This window comes from Panthera tigris, chromosome C2 (genome assembly GCF_018350195.1).
Source record: "Panthera tigris isolate Pti1 chromosome C2, P.tigris_Pti1_mat1.1, whole genome shotgun sequence".
Lineage (NCBI taxonomy): Eukaryota > Metazoa > Chordata > Mammalia > Carnivora > Felidae > Panthera > Panthera tigris.
This window is the reverse complement of record NC_056668.1, coordinates 93,352,466-93,372,688: the sequence shown is the minus strand read 5'-3', so window position 1 is coordinate 93,372,688 and position 20,223 is coordinate 93,352,466. Positions and strand designations below refer to the sequence as shown.

The 20,223-nt window shown below is 43.3% G+C and overlaps 1 protein-coding gene across 1 annotated transcript in view; it reads left to right on the top strand.

Annotated features, from left to right (window-relative positions):
• The first annotated feature begins 17,317 nt into the window (after window positions 1-17,317).
• Window positions 17,318-20,223, top strand: part of FNDC3B (fibronectin type III domain containing 3B) — a 434,559-nt gene continuing 431,653 nt past the window's right edge. Inside the window, exon 1 of the mRNA XM_042998605.1 lies at window positions 17,318-17,479. The gene's annotated coding sequence lies outside the window, so the exon portion shown is untranslated. The remainder of the gene's footprint in view (window positions 17,480-20,223) is intronic.

Below are 20,223 nucleotides of genomic sequence, written 5' to 3'. Positions count from 1 at the left end.
TCCACCGTGCGGAGGGCGAGGGTTATGTCAGGCGCCCCGAAGATTCCAGAGGGGGGAATTCAGCAGAGTTCTTATACAGCATCTATTATACCAGTTTCACAAGGAGGATTTACGAACTGAAAAAAAAAAAAAAAAAAAAGAAGGTTACCTTGGTTGGCTTCCTTTTACTGGTGCCACCAGGGTCTGAACCTCCCCAAATCTCCTGTAAGCAAGAGGCCTCTCTCCCTCCCTCACTGGAGGCCTCGTCAACCAGGCCATATTTTGTAGTACTAACATTTCTAAGTAAACATCAGAATAAAATGTCCCTTTTAAAGGAGCCAACGCAGAGAGGAGGTGAGGGAGGGTTTGTAAGTTGCAGTAAGGCAAGGAAAGACAGAAGAGCAAAACAGGGAGGGAGAAAGGAGAAGCAGAATCTGCTCTTGGGTTTAAGTCATTTCAGGCAAATGGCATCAGCTGAGTTTCCCAGGAGCTGGCCCACTACCTGCCCATGATGTAATTACCTTACAACACCAGCAACATCTTCCTAACACACACATGTACGTGCATACAGGCACGAGTGCCCCGTTCTTCCTCTGTGTGGCCCACATAGCTCAGCCTGAATCCTGGATTTGTTTCCCAGCGCTGTAACCAAGTACCAGAAACTGGGTGGCTTAGAACAACACAAATGTATCGTCTCACAATTCTGGAGACCGGAAGTCCACAATCAAGGCATTGGCAAGACCAGGCTCTCTCTGGCGGTTTGAGAGGAGACTCTTTCCTTGCTTCTGGCTTCTGGTATTTGCCAACAACCCTTGGCATTCCTCAGCTTGTAGATGCATCACTCCAGCCACAGAACCGTCTTCCCCTTGTGAGTCTTCACCTCATCTTCCCTCTGTGTGTCTGTCTCTGTGTCCACATTTCTCTTTTTCATGACGACACCAGTCATATTGGATTAGGTCCCACCCTAATGGCTTCATTTTAACTTGATTAGCTTTGTAGCAGCCCTATTTTCAAGTAAGGTCCATTCTGAAGTACCAGGGATTAGGGCTTCAATGTCTCTTTTTTAGATGACACAGTTCCACCCATCACAAGCCTCCGTTTGTGAAGTACCTCCCACTACTTCGTGCTCACCTCCTCAAAGCCTGCCCCCTGTACTAGGGCAGGGAGGAAGAACTTCTCAAGAGAGATGAACCTCTAGATCAGGGTAGTGGAAGAAACAGGGTACGACTGACTTTTCTAGTATGCTGGGGTGTAGAAATAAGGACATCAGGAAGGAATAAGTCTCTCCTCTCTTAAGGACTCTGTGCAGCAGGCCAGTGTTGGACACTTTCACAATCATCTCATGTCTAAAAAGCTACATCACCCAACCCCTTTTCACTTTGCCTTTTCCTCAAACCTCCCCCGAGGATTTTTTTTGCCCATAGGAAACTATGGATATTCCTTAGAAAATAACATCGCCCAGGATAAAGTCTTAATTTTGTAGATGAAGACACTGAAGGTCAGAGAGACCAAATAATCTCTCTCAAGATGCCCGGCTACTTAGTATCAGAGCTAGGGCTAGAATCCAATTTTATTGACTCCTTCTCCAGCAGTCATTGATTCAATATTGCCTTCCAATTTGACTTGACATCATTTGCAGGTAGGAAACAAATTCAACCTTACTTAACTCCTACCCTTCTAGGGAAATGAAATCCCAGGCAGAGCAAATGGGAGGGCTAGTAAATTGCATATGACTAGAGTATAATATGGATGTCTTGCACCAAAATAACTGCTCTTGCCAAGGTCTGTGTAGAAGATGGAAATTCAGAGAGAAATGGATACAGACACTGCCTTCAAGGAGTTCATAATCTTTTTTTATTTTATTTTATTTTATTTTATTTTATTTTATTTTATTTTATTTTATTTTACAGAGACAGCATGAATGCTGGAGTGGGAGAGAGGGGCAGAGGGAGAGAGAGATAGAGAGAATCTCAAGCAGGCTCCATGCTCAGTGCAGGGTCCAATGCAGGGCTTGATCCCACACCCTGGGATCATGACCTGAGCCAAAATTACAAGTTGGACACTCAACCGACTGAGCCACCCCAGCACCCCGGGGAGTTCATAGTCTTGTAAGAGATTCAGAAATGTAACAAATTAATCATATTCTAATGGAATAAGTGTCACAATAAAGGTTTTAAACAAGTCTAAAGGGAGTGTGGCCATGGCTAACAGTTGACTGGGTCCCATGGGCATGTTGCCTAGACAAGGTCAGTGGAGCAGGTGGATCCAGGAAGAGAGCCTGTGCAGTGACCTCCAGTTGGGGGACCAGCAAAGGCTTGTAGGATCCTTGGGGCAAACAAGTCATGAGTGTCAAAAAGGAGAAAGGAAAGGTGGGCTAGAGCCAGTTTCTTAAGATTCTTCATGCTATACTAAATAACTTAAACTTCGTGTATGGGCAGTAAAAGTCCAAAGTTGGTTTTAAAGCAGGGGAATGACAGGAATCAGATTTCTTTCTTAAGAAACAAGGAGAAGGGGGGGCTAGGACCAAGGAAACCTTGGAAACACCAAACCTCACCTCCCTCGATGCCCAACACTAACTAGCCCAGGGCCTTCAAGCTGAAGTAGCCAACATCAGGTGACACCCCCATCCCCCAAGTGACTTCCAAGAAAAGCAGGGGTCCCTAGTAAGCACTGAATGAATATCCAGTTTACCTGTGGGAAAATCCAGCTCCAGTGTCACAGAGAAAGCCCCTGACAAGCTGTTAGGAAAATGTCAGCAGGAGGGAGTCCCTGACATTTCAGAAATCCCTTTCCCCCTGTCTTTGTCCTTCTCAGTCTGTGTCGTTAATTTCCAGGCCGTCTCCATAGCAGAGTCCAAAGAGCACCTCGGCATGCGTGTGGGGGTGTTATCTGGCAGGGCCTTTCAGAGCCATAGGTATGTTGTAAGTTTGATACCCGAGTAAACTCTGAGTGGTAGATGAAGCCGCTTTCCTCAAAGGTTAAAAGTAATAAGATCGTCTTTGTGCCTTTGTGGTCTGACTTTTCACAGGCTATTATAAAGGTGCAGGGGGGGTGGTGCTGGTAGAGTTTAATCCATATAATTTGCATGTTAATGTCCAGTCTAAAAATATTCACTGTGAAAGGAAAAACTACACTTTAAATTACGCTTCAAGGGAACAACATTTCAGTTCTTATGATCCAAGTGTTTAGCAGTAAGGAAAAGGACACCAACTCATTTCAAATTAATTTTATTTATTACAAACTTTCAGATATCAATCATTTTATTTATTATTATTTTTTCACTAATTATATTCAGAGTTTTGGTAACACATCATATTTTTTAAGTTTGTTTATTTTTGAGAGAGAGAAAGAGAGAGAGCACATGTGTGTGCACAAGTGGGGGAGGGGCAGAGAAAGAGAGAAGGAGACACAGAATCCAAAGTAGGCTCCCAACGCGGGGCTCGAACTCATGAACCATGAGATCATGTCCTGAGCTGAAGTCTGAGGTTTAGCCAACTGAGCCACCCAGACACCCCAACACATCATATTTTTATGCTTATTAAACTCAGAGTAGATTAAGGAAGTTCAAGGAGAGACTCTTTCAAAATGTCCATTCTTCTCCTCCCTCGACACACATGTCTCAGCTGCGTGTTGGGGGCCCCAGACTCTGCTGGATGGATACAGGGGCTCCTCAACCTGTAGCACCCAATATTTTATCAGGAGCTGACATTAAATTGAAAGGTGCTTATGGTCAATCCTTTCCAGAATAAAAGAAAATGAATCCATACCGCTGTGATCAGATTCATGAGGAAGTTTGTGATTTATGTAAATCAGGATATGGGCTTTTTCTCCTAAAAGGAGAAACAAAATTCATCTTTGAGGAAAATTAGCAGGGGCAACTAGGAGTTTGGTGTCTCTCCTCTGAAACTCGTCTGAGAAGGTGAGCCTTTTGGGTGTTCCTTCAGGGTGGTGTGAAAGGAACTGCTGTTACCTGCTGAATCACCCTCCCCACATCCTGGCCCGCCTGCCTGCTCCCTGGGGGGTGTCTGCCCTTTCAGTAGTGGCCACACTTGCTCAGGGAAGGATGAGGTCACCGCCTGCATGCATCTCAAGGATGGCCAGAGAATGGCCTCCTCAGATGAACTGGGTCCACCCTCAGGAGGTAGGAAGACTACCCTTTCCTGTGTACTTAACCTAGCCCTTTGGGCAAATAATGACTCTATCTTGAAGGTTCTTCACAGTTTTCTTCATAATTTCTTTCCCTTAATGTCCTGTGAGAAGAAAACCTTTCATGTCTCTCTCCAAAACTTTAGGGGCAGGGGTGGGTACCACATGAGGCTTTAGCAATAACAATTATACATACAGTGAGAGTGAAAACTCGCACAGAACAGAGCAGAAATCCGGATTCTGGGTTTAGTTTTCCTCTTCCTATGTGATCTGAGGACCACCAGTTGACCTCTGTGAGATATCCTTCCTCATGGAGATATTGCATTAATTCACAGGGACATGCACCACTGATGTGTGTAATGAAAAGAGAAGGGTAACATGAAAATTTTTTTAGGCAAGTTCTATACACAACATGGGGCTTGAACTCATCACCCCAAGACCAAGAGTCATATGCTTCCTGACTGACCCAGCCGTGTGCCCCCAAAAATATTTCTTCAAAAGCAGATACAGAAATGGACTGACAAAAAGGCAGAGGTAGGGGAGACAAGGGAATCAGGTCATGGACCAGTGTACAGAAGAATATGGACAATAAAAGGAATTGTCAGCACAGAACCAAAAGTAGAAAGCCCAACATAATTTTGCCCCAGCTTTATCCAGAACCAGAATAAGCAATCTTCCACTGCTGGGCCAAGGTATGAGAAGGAAAGAAAGCATTTTTGGATAGAAAAGAATTTATTTTTTCTTAAAATGCAAACTCTAATTCAGGAGTTAGGATGGGAACTGAGTGTGCTTTTGTTTTTCTTTTTTTTTCTTTTTCTTTTTTTTTTTTTTTTTTGAGGAGGAGGAGGAGGGGTGCAGAGAAAGAGGAAGAGAGAGGAGAGAGAATCCCAAGCAGGGCCCACAGTGTCAGCTCAGAGCCTGACTTGGGACTCGATCCAGGGCTCGAACACACAAACTGTGAGAGTATGACCTGAGCTGAAATCAAGAGTCTGATGCTTAACCGACTGAGCCAACCAGGTGCCCCTTGAAAAAAAAAAATTTAAAGATAGGATGGCATACGAGCATCTTTTTTTTTAAGCCTTATTGATGCATACTCATTCAAATAAGTTGACTCATCCATCTTGGCAGATTTATTTGATAAGAACACATGCCAACCCGAGGCCCACAGTAACCCATAGGACCCATTTAACTAAAGGCATTTAGGTATGTTGGATTGTTATCCCAAGAAGCACTGGGAATTGATGAGTTTGTTTTCTTCTTCCTTGTTTCAGAGCAATGTGCATTGCTGTCCTCACCTGGGGTTCTGAGTAGTATGCACATGTCAAATGTGGCCGTGACAGAGAGTTAAATCAATAATCATTGATTGGACACCTTTTAGATTTTAGGTATCACTTAAAGATACAAAGAAAATAAGACGTGGACCCTGCCCTCAGAAAGAGGCAGATGTGTAAACAAACAAATTACAACACAGCATCCTAAATGCTGTGACACAACATGGCCGGGGCAGGAAGGAGAAGGAAGTGATTAACTCCTTCTGGGAAGGCTTTGCAGGAATGACAAAGAGAGGGGGAGGGGAGAGTGTATTACACAGTCTCTTCAATTATTTATAGAAGTGTTGTTTTTTAAAATGGGGGGGGGAGGGGTTCATGATCAAATAACTTAAACAGACCCTTTGCTGTAAGATTTACTTTTACTATTACAGGTGTGATTTTAGGTAAGTTTCTTAATCTCTCTACACTTCTACTGGTTTAGCCATAGACTCGTGATAGTAAAACACAACTCATATCATTACTGTGATCACTGCAAGATATATCTATATGTACAGACCTAGATATACACACACACCTCTAGTAAGTGGTAGAGCCTATGCCCACCCCACCAGGAGATACCCACTAACAAAATAATTAGGGTTTATGTGTGATGAAAAATAAGCACAAGAAAAAAAAAAATGACAGAGATTTTGCTCACAGTGAAGTAGTATCTTGAATTCTCTTATTGCCCAGAAAGAGAAAGAAAATCAGTAGAAAGAAAAGAATATCCTCATGGCACATCTCAGTCAGAAAAGACACGTTAATAAACATGTGTTCAATGAATTCCAAATCGTCTTCTTCAAGATCAAGTTCAAAGATGAAATCAAAAAATACCTCCCTTTGTGTGATAGTGACTGGGGATAAACAGATGACACTGCAGGGCTTTAGATAGGGGGTCTGATGAGAGCTTTGGGAATGGGACAGTTTACTTTGTATTTTGGAAGACCCTGAGTGGAAAAAATGAAACTGTTGACTGTACTTTGTAGAAATACTTTTGAGTAAACCAGGGATAACGTTCCACCAATTCTTTTGCAACGAAACGTGGCTAGCTCTAACTAGACAGCATGGGCCTGCTCTAAAAGAAGAGGTTTTGGTTTTTTAAACCTTTTTAGAAAGTCTATTTATTTATTTGTTTGTTTATGTAATCTGTACTCCCAACATGGGACTTGAACTCATGAGCCCGAGATCAAGAGTAGCATGCTCCCCTGACTGAGCCAGCCAGGTACTCCTAAAAAAGAGATTTTAATATTAATAGTTTCTATTTATTAAAAGCCTAATAGTTCAAAGCGTTGGCTTTGGGGTCAAACATGTCCAGGAGTTCAAATTCCAGCTTTCACTCTTGCAGGTACAGGATGTTAGACAATTTACTCTCTCTGTCTGTGCCCTCATACATAAAATAGAAGATATAAGAACACCAACTTCACAAAAGATTATATGAGGATTTAATGAGTTCACACATGTAAAGCACTTAGCATAGTACGTAGCACCCACAAAGTCTCCAAAATTAGCTACTCTTATTATTACTGTATTATTCTTTCTTGTGAGAGTAGAGAGGAAAAGGGGGTTGATTCTTTTTGGAAAGAGAAAGAGCCAGAGATGAATTCACATAAGAAAAATATGTATAGAGTCCACTAGGATGGCCGTAATTAAAAAAAAAAAAAAAAAGTATTGGCAACAATGTGGAGAAATTATGTAGACAGTTCCTTAAAAAGTCAAACATAGAGGTATGATACAACCCCAGCAATTTCATCCCTAGGTATATACCCAGGAGAAATGGAAACATATCCACAATAAAAGTAGTACATGTTACTAGCAGTGTTATTCATAACAGCCCAGAAGTAGAAAGAACCCAAATGCCCATTCACTGGTAAAAGTATAAACAAAATGTGATATATCCATATAATAGAATATTATTCAGCCATAAAGAGGAATGAAGAGCTGATATATGCTACAACATGGATGAACCTTGAAAATATGACACCAGGTGAGACCGGCCTGTCACAAAAGGCTACGTATGATATGATTCCGTTGATACAAAATGTCCAGAATAAGGAAATCCATGGAGACATAAAGTAGTGGTTGCCAGGGGCTGGAGGGGAGTGGGGAGTAGGTAGCCACTGCTAATGGGTAGAGAGCTTCTTTTTTGGGTGACAGGAATGTTCCAGAATTAGGTAGTGGTACAGCTGCACAAAACTGGAGATGTGCTAACAACACTAAATTTTACACATTAAAATGATAAACATATGTTAGGCGAATTATTTCTTAAAAAATTAATGTGGGCCTTCAGAGACCTAGGGACATGCCAAGCAAGTGAGGGGAACAGAGGCACCCAGGCTGTAGGAAAACTTAGGGTCAGAGTTCAAAAGTAATAACAACCAAGGTTTGTTCAGGCTCTTGGTAAGAGCCTGGTGAGGATAGAGCCTATGGCTGTGCTACTCCAAGTGTGGTCAGTGGACTGTGATTGTTACATTCTCTGACCATATAAGGAAAGAAATCACGAGTGAGTAGGCTATAGAAATGTTGGTAACTTGACACTGCACGGTCAGTGGCCTCTGGTCCTGGGGCAGGATATAAACCAGGTGTGGTCAAGCATGTGTGGCGAGGGGAGTGTCACCCAAGCTGCACGCTAGCCCTGCACAGTAGGACCACATATCCAACCTTGATAGATGGGACATAAAACAGCTGGTTCTTCACTTTGTCCAGTGTGAGAAGCACCGTCATATGGGATGCATTAGAGGGAGTACATGCTGGAAAAATAGATTGGGAACAAAGTGTGAAAGGCCTTATTAGTACAATAGTTCGGGATCACCTCTCTGTCCAGAATTCTTTAACTGGGTTGTGCCTAGTTATGCCCCATAATTGTGACCCTGTGGCCCTTTAAAACATGGAGGATCGGTGAGGACTGGAGAAAACAGAGCAACGGGGCAATGGTGGGACAAAGAAAAATCTTTACGAACCAAAACAAAACAAAAATACCTGGGAAGCAAGTAAGGGCATATCTCTTCCTCCTGGAGTAAGCAGAAACTAGATGCAACAACCGAAAGGGTTAAAAGAGGCACATAGCCCACTGATCAACATCCAAAGGTTTGTTTCTATTTATTGAATAAGAGAAGCCAGAAATAAGCCATCCCAGCAAGAAAACCAGTGGAGAGCTAGGCTAGTGGTCCAGAGATGAACGAGGCAGGGAGAGGAGCAGTAGAAAATCTCACAGCTCACTCTCCCGTGTAGGGAAAGCGCACAGCCAGGAAGCTTCACGTGTGGGAAAATACTCAACCTCACAGAAGAAGAGCGCTATATTGATTCCAGACATTGTTATTCCTGCGTGCAGGGGGGACGAAGAAAGGAAAGGAAACCAAGGTATTGACAGAAAAACCAGCTTCTACTTTCTCAAATGTCTTAATATGTCACTATGAAGCAACCGCGAGACTTCCCCTGGTGTCTCATGTTGACTCATTCTTCCCCAAGCCAAGGCCATTTATTTAATGTCTAGTTTTGTTAAACTTGATGAGAATTTGTTTCAGAATCCGGGGCAGTGCTAATGTAAAGGCTTGTTTGTCCTGGTCGTGCAGAATGAAGGAAGTTCACGCTCTGCACAAGGAAAGCAATGTGTCATGTAATATTGCCAAAAGGTTGCATCATTTCTAAACTTTCCGGAAGACTGGATGGATGAGAGGTCATCTATGTTTATTTTGTGAAGTTTGGCCTACCAGGAAATGTGTGGGTACAAGAGATATTTTAGGCCCATGAGACTCTCACTTTAGAAGATGAATCCAGCAGCATGTGCTATAAGCTTCAGTCTCTAACTAAATCTTTGAGAAGAGTGGCAAGTTGTGAAGTATGCAAGGTTTTTTGGCTGCACTAACAGAGCCACGTATAAAATGCTGTTGCCAAACAGAGACTAGAACCAGATGACAAAGACTGAAAACACACACCATGTATTGACTTTCTCTATAAAGTACTCATTACAACTTAATCCATTAATATTCATTTCTAGAATTGCATAATCACTTACCAAGCCATATTAATTAAATTTGTAAATTGACCATGAAAGAAGACTTTTAAGCAGAATTCTTCATGTTGAGTTTCTTTAAGAATGTAATGGAATTACCTCAACAAGGAAGGAAAGATGTTTAAAGCAGTGATTTGTAGCGTATAGTTTAAAAGATGTGATAATTAATGGCCCACCAGCAACTCTATTCAAGCCTGCTCATGGACATTTTATTTGTGGTTTCACGATCTCTGTAATCCAGAAGATAACTATATTCCTTCCGTAGGAGAAACTGCTTTTCTCTACTTTTTTTTTCACATGGTTCTGGGGTGGGGGCTGCCAAAGAAAATATCACTCACACACACCCCTAGCACACGCCCACCCCAATAAAACACACACACCCTTCCTGCCCCCATCACACACAAGCATAGGAGATAATGATACTAACACAGAGGGGAATGCAATGATGCCAAGAGATGGAAACAGAGAACAGCTCTATCCCTAGAATGCACAGGAATGAGCCAATAGATCACCCCTATTGCTAAAGCTGTCTGAGTTGAGTTTCTGTGACTTGCAACCAAAAGAATCCTAACACCAAAACTCAAGATGTTCATCTCCCTATAGACAGTACTCCTCGTTGCACTCTTCCGGAAGACAGGTGCAATGAGGAATATTAGCTAGGTAACTGGAGTAGCATCTATGGGACTGCCACCACCAGGAGCGTAGCCCCATTTACATAAGCTATGTATGAGTGCCCCCCTCCCCAGAACTGTGCAACGTGAGAATGGAAGGGATCATAAACTCTCCTTACTATATCTATCAGCACCAATTTCTCCACATACCTACTGCTGCTTGGGCTTGGGCTTGGGTGAGCTGCTTCTTCTCGAGCTTCCTTCCTAACACTATGATTTTGCACGAACACCACTGCCAGTTTTCATGAAATGCCTCTTAGAGAATGTTCCTCCAGTATTTTCCTTCCCCTGAGTCCTCACAACGCAGGTACCACCTTCTCTATGGAGACTCTTTTAGCTTGATCTCCAGGTGGAACAAGGCCACAGCATCTTCTCATAGCAGATGGGGGCCAATTGTTTCTACTCAATACCTGGCTCCATAATTCTTGGCCCTAGAAACCTCTGTACCCCCATTTTCCTAGAGACTATAAATTCCCTCCTCAAAAATCATCCATAAGTCACATGCCCTTCAATCTTTTCCAGTTCTGTGATGGTGTCTTCTTTGACGTGCCCTCTCCCTCCTTATCAGATGTCTTTCTTCTCTGCTTTTAATATAATAGTAACTCCCAAAATGTGCTACCTTGTTTAAAAAAAAAAAATTAAGTCTTGGAAGCAGTATTTATCAAAACTAGAAAGTTTTTTTTTACATGCAGGAATTTGTACACAGCCAAGCCCCAGATTCCTTTCTTAATGATTGCAGATAAATCTTTCCCATTCACTGTATACACCTCCGAGGGTTCTAATATTTCATGAATAAAATATTGAGACCTGTTCTCTTGAAGAGGGAAGAAGCCTCCTCCCTTGAAAACACTCTTGATAAAAAATGCAAGGCAAACTTCCTTGTTGAACCTCTAGCAAAACGTATCCAATAAAACTGGGGGGAAAATTAGAAGAGAAATGAAAGATTAACTATTAAAGAAAGAAACGACAAATGGGCAATGACAACAACAACAAGGACAACAACGAGAGTCACTGCAAGGAAAGAATCGTCTCTTAACAATACACAGCGTAAGTGCAAAAGGAAGTAAGTTGATATGTGGGAAACCAGTCCAGCCATGTGTTCAGCATTCTTCCAGGGACCAAGCTGGAAACCGTCCTCACAACATCTCACCGCTTCTGCCTCCCACCTGTCCTGCATCAGTCATTTGTCAAGTCACATCGGTTCTATTTCCACACCAGTCATGCGGTCATTCAGCACACGTTTTTTTGAATCGCTGCTGTGGCTCAGGAACCATTGGAGCCACCAGAAAGCAGTGAACAAGAAGAGAGACAAAGTCCCTGCTCTTGTGGGATTTATAATCGTGGGAGGGGGAAAAAACCATAGTCACGTGAACATACAAGAAAAGTAATTTCAACTTGTGACACGTGCCACAAACACAGCAAAACAGGATCATCAAGTATCCCGATCCAACCTTCTGTACATTCCCACAGCCACCACCATCCTATGATCTCTTTTCCTTCTTAGTTGGCTGATTATGGTCACTTCCTACCTGGTCTTCCCATTCCCTACCTGCTGTCTGATGCATGGCCGGTCATGTGATTTCTCGTCTCTAAAATCTCAACAAGAACCAGAGGTGACCACATGAAACACCAATCCTCACCGCACCATCGAAGACACTCATGTTGTGGTCCCCACCTCCCTTCCAGGCCCATCTCCCACCATGCCCCTTGCCCATTCTGTGTTTCAAGCAAACTGGGCAACTCAGGGGGCCTAGACACTCCAGAGGCTTTCCTGCCTTCCTTCCCTCCCCTGCAAGTTCAGTTCACTTCTGTTTGGCTCATCCCAGAGGTCATCTACCTGTTGAAGCCCCTGCTGACGCTCTTCTTCCCTTCTCCCCCTTCTTCCTTTCTCTCCTTCTCCCTTCTTCCCTTCTCCCCCAAGAATACCTTTTCCTCTTTGAGCCCCCGAGAGAATTTATTTGTATTTGTCTCTGGGGCTTTATCTTACACTGCCTTATTTTACACTGCTGCCCTATCTGACCACTCCTGAGAGCAGAGATGATGGCTTCATAATTTCTGGGTTCCTATTGCCTATCACTGTGCTTGACAAATGGTAGCTTCTTGATTATATTTATTATAAAAGTGATATGACATGAAGTGAGTAACTTTAAAAAAAATTTTTTTTACTGTTTATTTATTTTTGAGAGAGAGAGAGAGACAGAGCATGAGCAGGGGAGGGGCAGAGAGAGAGGGAGACACAGAATCTGAAGCAGGCTCCTGGCTCTGAGCTGTCAGCACAGAGCATGACGTGGGGCTTGAACCCACGAACCGCGAGATGATGACCTGAGCCAAAGTCAGACACTTAACCGATGGAGCCACCCAGGTGCCTCACTAACAGTAACTATTGACTGTATGAAGAATATTCCATCACAGCTGTACCTAAAGTCCCTTTAGATTGACGTTAAGTGGCACATTTTGCTGAACGCACTTATTCTTGGTGTACAGAATCACCTTCATGGATGAGTAGCTCAGGCTAAGACCAGAGCAGGAAATAATATTATTGAGCACCTACTATGTGTCAGATATTATGCTAGATACTTCATATATATTATCCCTCATTGAAGCAAGGAGATAACCTGACAATCTTGCAAAAAGCAGGACTCTCGGCGTGTAATTTGATCTTTCAGAGTTCAGAACAATTTTATCTAACAAACTGCACTCTTGTTGATTTATTATTTTTTCATATTGTCATCTTCCTCTCCCTCCTTCCCTAACTAGAATAGATTTGTCTCTTTCTTTCTCTTTTTCTCCCTGTTTTCTTTCCCTGTTTGATTCCCAGCAGTGCTGCTGAGCCAGAGTAGACACTCAAAATATATTTGATGATTAGATAATTTTACCTTCATATTTTCCTTTCAAATCCCTGCTAACTAGCAGGTCTTGCAGTCGACTCCCTAGAACAAAATAACCATTTTGAACATTTGCATGTGAAGATCACATTCTTCTCCGCTGTAAATAAAACTCAAACATTTCTCCCAAGTGGCCCAACTTCACAGGTGTACATCCTGAGAACCAGAAACATCTGGGTGGAGGGGGAGGGGGGAACCTGCAACGTTCCAACCCCACAAAATGCTTTTCAAAAGACAAAATGAGAGAAAGCTTTAGGAACAGCCAAAGCGTTTTGCAAAAAAAGAACTCCCTTGTGGATGGAGGGAAAAATCCGGAACAGAGGTTTCCCTGGGGCTGGAAGTGTTACTGGCCTCAAGAGTCATCTGAACCAGAAGCACTGCTGGAGTGAGTGTGGGTTCCAAGCTCAGCACCTGCCAAATCCAGGATCTCTCCTCCCCAGTTCTGAAGACAAACCAGATAGAAATGAAATCTGTTGGAGATCGGCAGTGCAAGGGAAAGTCCATGTGGCTACAACAAGGGAAGGAGTCATTTCTATGTATTTAATACCAGGCTGGTTTTAGTTGACATTCCCTGGATTCTTGCATAATCGTGTTTCATTTACTTACGTGTGGGTGTTACTAGCAAGTGTACACTCTTTTCTTCAATAAATAAGGCAGGTGGGACCTTGCTGTTAGAAAATATATTGATTTGCCTCTGTTGTCTTTTTTTTTTTTAACTTGCAGGGTAAAGTAATAAGCTTGTTCGTTTCAAGATATCTACCTAAATAACATTAACAATTCTAAACAGTAAATATTTCTTAAATTTCAGCCCGGGGAATCTGCTATATTTTTTAGGGTATTTTCTCCTCTTCCATTTGAGTCTGTACTTCTTTTTTCCACCTGAATTGTGAAAAGAAAACCAGAAAATCATCATCTTTGAAATATCATCTTTGAAATGGCAACACCAAGGTCAACAGTGGCTTCTCTAAGTGGCAGGTGTTTTTCCCTTGTCAAAGAAGATAAAGGGGAAGGATAGGAGAGCATCTGGCTGTCTGACCTTAACACGAGATGCAAGGAGGAAGGTCTCTTTCGTCCTTTATCCCCTTTAAATCCATCTCTTATCTCCCTAATATTTCCCTCACCTAAAGTTCAAATTCAACTAATTTTTATAAGTGTCCGTATGCCATTCATGTGATACACATTCATAGGGTCATTTATTCCCTATAGCTTTTGAGCTCCTATTATGCACCAGGCACTGTCTAGACTCTAGGGTTAAAACTGCAAGGAAGGAAAGGTCTCTTCCCTAAAATCTAAGAGTAGATGGACAATTAAAGCAAGATGAGTACTATTATGGAGGCAAACCCATGATAGAAGATGGGAGGAACATCTAACTGTTACAAGGAGGCCATAGAAGGCACCATGGAAAAAGTGATGAAAAGGAGTTAACCTGCCAAGAGGGAATGAACAGGAAAAAACATGTGCAAAAGTCCAGAGGAACACACAGCAAATAACCCGATAGAACTACAAATAGTTCAGTGTAGTTGAAGGATAAGCCGGGGGAGGCAGTGGCAAGACACTGTGTGGGAGAGAACAGACCATGGAAAAGCTTTATATCCTGTGGACAAGAGGAAATCATTGAAGAATTTTAAGTAGGAGTGAGGGAAGGGACATGATTAAAGATTCAGAAAGATCACTAGGGGTGGAAAATGTGGTCACATGGAAGCCAGGGAAGAGAGTCTTCCAACAGAGAAGGGAGTGGTGGACAGTGTCAAATGTTCAGAGGTTAGGTCAGATAAGAAATGAGCACTGTTCATGAGAATTAGCAATGGGGAAACAGTTTATGACCTGGGTGAAAGCAGTTTCTGAGGAGAGGTGTGGGCACTAGCAGATTGCGGTCAATTGAGAGGAAAGGGAGGTGAGGAAATGGCAGGAAAATGATAACAGTTATTTCAAGAACTTGAGCTGTGACGGGGAGGAGGGATAGGAGGAAAGTGTGGGGCCAGGGAGGGAAGGGAAGAGATGGAGGGAGTGGTTTTTTTTTTTTTTATTCTTTTGGTTTTTGTTTGTTTGTTTGTTTGTTTTGTTTGGGGGTTTTTGTTTCGTTTTGTCTTGTTTTAAGATGGAAAAGACTTGAGGATAGTTAATGGGAAGGATCCAGTGAAAACGTCAAGATTGAACTATAGAAGAGAGGATTATTGTTGGCGGGAAGCACCTGAAGAAGCCCAAGATATGAGAGCCTGGGTTCAGGCAGAGACGTTAGTCTTGGGGGAAGGTAGGTAGGTGCAGGTAAAGGGACAGGTGAGGTGATGGGAGGGGTGGCAGGAAATTGTGGGCATCCGCATCGGGCTTCTAGGTTTTTGTGGAGTAGCAGGCAGCATCATCTGAGGGCTGAGGTGAGAAGGAAGTACAAAGGAGCAAAGTAGAAGGTCTGAAGCGAACGAAGGAAAAGGCTTATGACAGATGCTATGGAGGCTGAAGGAACATGCTGACCAGGGAAGCAGGAGTTCCAGGGCAGTGCTGATAGCCCAGGTGACCTGGAAATGAATTTGGACTACATGTTTCCAGAAAATTGGGTGATTTTCTCCAGCAGTACTCCCTAACCCAGAGCATGAAAAAGGCAGACAGCTATGGATGGAAGAGTTCTGCCTGAAATCTTGGAGGAAAAGTCAACTTAAGGATGCTGCAGGGGAAGCACAAAGTTCAGGAGTGAGCCAGGTTTCCAGAAGGTGGAGGCATTTCGTGGAGAAGTGGAAGGTGCATGTGATCGCCTTCCAAAAAGAATATGGAAATGCTCTGGAGGAGAGGAGGAGTGGAGTTCGGGTTAGGGAAAAGGAAACCCATAACAGAGGAGTGAAATGGGAGAAGACAGTTGTCCCAGGAGAGTCACACCTTGGCCAAGGACCAGGGAAGGCAATAAGATAGAAGAAATGGTGGGCTTAGCTGACAACCAGGTGTGGCCCCAAAATAAAGCCCAGCAGTCATCTGGGTAGCTAGGAAAATCTCAGGCCTCTGTGAAGGAGTGAAGCCAGGCTTGCATTGATTGTCCTGTCAGGGGAACCCTGGCCCCTTCCGCAGGCCTGTTGGGTTAGCTGGTTCCTGTGACACTCCTGTTACAAACCACAGGGACTGGGACACTCTGGTGCCTTTGGAAGGAGTAAGCCATGTGTGGTTCAAAGGTGCTTTGTTCTCTTTAGCTGTCACCTTGTGTGGTGAGTAGTAGTATTTCCTATTCACAGGTGAGGCTCAGAGAGTTGAAGAACTTGCTCCAGGCCATCAGCAAATAAATGGGAGAGGGAGGATGAAGCAAGCATTTTCTCCAAGTTCAGTGTTCCTTCAAATTACAGTCCTCCATGCTATAGGACTATCAATCGCTCAGTCACTTCAAACCATACGGGGAGGTGCCAGTGCAATGGTTGTAATATTTTTGAAAGTAATAAACTGATCTATTTTGATCCTAATGAACTCCCAACGTGTAGGTGCTCCTGATTCACACACTAGATAGGTTGTCAACAAGGGGTGAATACTGCCCATCTTAGGGATGTTGCAGGGGCACTTTTGATTGTCACATTGACTATGAAATGCTGCTGGCATTTAGTGGGTGAAGGTCAGGAATGCTGAGATGTTCAGCAATGCCTGGGATGGTCCTACCTAACAACAGAACGCCCACCTACAACAGTTGTCTTACCCCACATGTCAATGCTGCACCCATTGAAGAACGCTGGCAGAACTATGTGTAGCCAGCCTCCAAGATGGCCCCTGTTGATCCCTACCTCCTGGTATTCACACCCTTCTCCTGTCCCTCCCACACTCACTCTAGAGGAGGGTTGGTCTTTGTGACCAGCAGACTATGGAAGAAGTGATACTATGTCACTCCTGGGTTAGGTTATCTTGGATCACCGCTCTGGGGGAAGCCATATGATGGGAAGCCCTACTGAAAGGCCCACCAGTAAGGAACTGAAACCTCCTTCCAGCAGCCACATGGGTGAGCTTGGAAATGAATCCTCTAGTCCCAGTCAAGTCTTTAGAGACTATAGTCCTGGGTGCAGCTTGATGGCAACCTACCCAGCTGAGCTACTTTTGGATACTTGACCCTCAGATACTGTGTGAGATTATAAAAGTCTATTGTTTTAATTACTACATGGGGGGGGGGGTAATTAGTTCATAGCAAGACTTGATTTGATAGCCACACACAGTAGGTTCAGTTCATAGGGATCTCACATGAGCAATAAGAATGGTAACTCAGGATATGACATAAAGGGAGTTCGTGACTCCCTAAAGAGAAAGGGGAAGTGGGGGCTCATTGGGGAGGAGTTGAGAAGATAAGAGAGGGAGAAGAAAAGAAAGCATTCAGATATTTGGGTTCTAGCTTCTTCCTCCAGACCTACTGCAAGTGGTTGTGCAATCTCCTGCTGCACCCAGATACCTGGCCAAGGAACCAAGTAAGAAGGTCTCTCCAGGCCTTGTCTCTCCACTCACCAAGCTTTGCAGCCTGGCCCAAAGGTATATTCACCTGAGGAGTGTCATTTTCTAATTGTCACCAAGAATCTCTATGGGCTAGTCATCTCCCTGCCTACTTTTGGATCAAGATAATGAGAAATGGGGAAATGGAGACAATCAGATATGTTTAGAGGTTTTCCAGAGCAGGGGCCCTTTCCTAACTTTTTTGGATACACACTGTGATGATTTCAAGTTCCTTAGGAGAAACCCAGCTTTAACATGGCACCATCCAGGCTGGTTGGAAATAGCTGAGGAACAGGTCCAGGTGGTGAGAAGCCAGAGAAGTGCCCCTAAGGTCTCCCTTGGCTGCTATCTGAAGTTCCCACATGACCCTTGTCAGGGATGACCGAGTAGAGAGCCAGTGGCCAGCCAGGAGGTTGCTGGGGCCTGGGGTAAGAATGGGCTTTCCCAACCATGTTGGCTCTGGACGTAACCAGAGGATCTGCAGCACCAGCAATAGTCTAGGCCTTGGCTGAATCAAGAGAATGCCAATTTCGTAACCAGAGATTTCAGTGGCAGATGTCAGCAGGGTATGCCTATAACCAGGAGGGATAAGGGCCATCATCCTGGAGGCCATCAAGGGCCCATTTTAATCCAACAGCTCTAGGAGAGCTCAAGGACCAGCACCCCCTCTCCCAGCCTCACCTCCAGGACCATTAAAAGAAGACCTGAGTGGTGGGGAGGGTATCCAGAAACAATGAATATTTACCCAAAATACACAAATTACCAAAGAGCCTGTTTTTAACTGAAAGACATTAAAATCTCTTTAACTGACAAGTTTATGCCTCATCCCAGCGGCTTGTGGAGCAGACTAGAGAGCTCTAGAGAGCTCTAAGAAATAGTTTGAAGAGAAATTTGCTAAACCTTTTTTTTTTTTTCACTTTCCAATTTGTAGTGAGTTACATTTTTGCCCCCACAGAAACATCAATGTAGTAATTGCAGCAATAGCCTGATTCTTTCCCTCTGAAATTTTTTAGAAAGAAAACACTGAATACAAATGCAGCATTCACTTTCCTACCAATCACATCCCCTGTGCATGCAGTCACCCCAAAGCATAGCGTCTAATGTGAATATGAGCAATACTATGGATCCTAAACTTCAAATAACTTGACCATTGACTACAGTAGAAAAATTGTTTCCTAATAAAATGCTGAAAAGCTCTCAAAGAATAATAAATTTAAGGGCACCTAGCTGGGTCGGTCAGTAGAGCCTGTGACTCTTGATGTCAAAGTTATAAGTTTGACCCCAAGCTGGGTGTAGAGATTATTGATAAAAATAAAATCTTTAAAAAATAAAGAAAGAAATAAAAATAAAATACTGAAAAAAATAAGTTTTCCTAAAATAGTAGAAGTCAGGAGTCTAAGTACCTACAAAGCTGTCTTCCATTCCATAGCGGAATACAAAAAGGATGAGAAAGAGATAAACTGGGGAAGAGGATGACCCCACTTCTCGGCATTTATCCTCATTTTAATTTTGCCTCCTTATTCTCCACTTACATATTATATTCTTCCACTTTCTTTTAAACAAAGCTGTGTTGTTTTTTTAATTTATTTTTGTTGTTGTATGATTTTTAATTTTTTTAATGTTTATTTTTGAGAGACAGAGAGACAGAGAGAGAGAGAGAGAGGGAGAGGGACAGAGAGAGGCGGAGACAGAATCCAAAGCAGGCTCCAGATTCTGAGCTGTCAACACAGAGCCCAATGCAAGTCTCGAACTCGTGAACCGCAAGATCATGACCTAAGCCAAAGTTGGACACTTAACCGACTGAGCCACCCAGAGGCCCCTCTTCCAGTTTCTTTTAAAACCAAGGAATGATCTTTCTCAAATTGAGGTCAACAGACTGTCAAGGGGATCAAGTTGTTCTTGCTCTAACTCTGTAGAAAGAGGGCAGATATGAGAGCAGGCCAATGAACAACCAAAGAAAATTAAATCTGTGGATGTGTAGGGATCCAAAGACACCCCCAAAGCTTGGACGGTCCATCTTCCTACTGGACTTGGAGTCACCATATGAGGGTGTGAACCCCAGTTTTGCTGTTTACTTCCTTTGTAAGTAAAGGAAGCTCCTTGTAGGAGTTCTTGAACTACTTTACATCTCCACTTTCTCACCTCTAAGATGGATATTATAATATTAATACCACCTACATCACCAAGTTGCTGTGAGAATTCGAGGAGATAACATGCATGAAATTCATATTATTTGAGGGCAGTGTCCCAAATCACCACTGGTATCACACAGAAAGTATTACAGTGCTATGCAGCTTACATACAAAGCAAGAAATAACTCTTCCTGTCCCTTCTCTCACCATTTACCTCCCCAGCAAAACAAAGAAAATTGAAGCTTCAGAGAATGTGGTTGCCAGAACCAGCATCCAAATGGTGCACAAATGAGCAACCAGCAGCTGTTCCCAGGGTTAACAAGTCCATACTAAGGAATCTACGTCATCAGTAACAAAACCCTAAGGCAAACACAGACACCCCTGGATAGGCCAGATGACAGGAGAAAATACAGGCCAGGCCCTTTCTAGCTGAGGTTCATCAACAGTTCCTTAACGTGAAGGAACCAAGGGGTGGTAACAAAACCCTATTACCTTTAGACCCTTGCTGCTGAAGTGCAATCTACCGACCGGCCCCAGCAGTATCACCTGGGAGCTTGTTGGAAACTCAGCATCTCAAGCCCTGCCCCAGACATACTGAACCAGAATCTGCAACTTGACACAATCCCCAGGTGAGCTGTTTGCACAGTACAG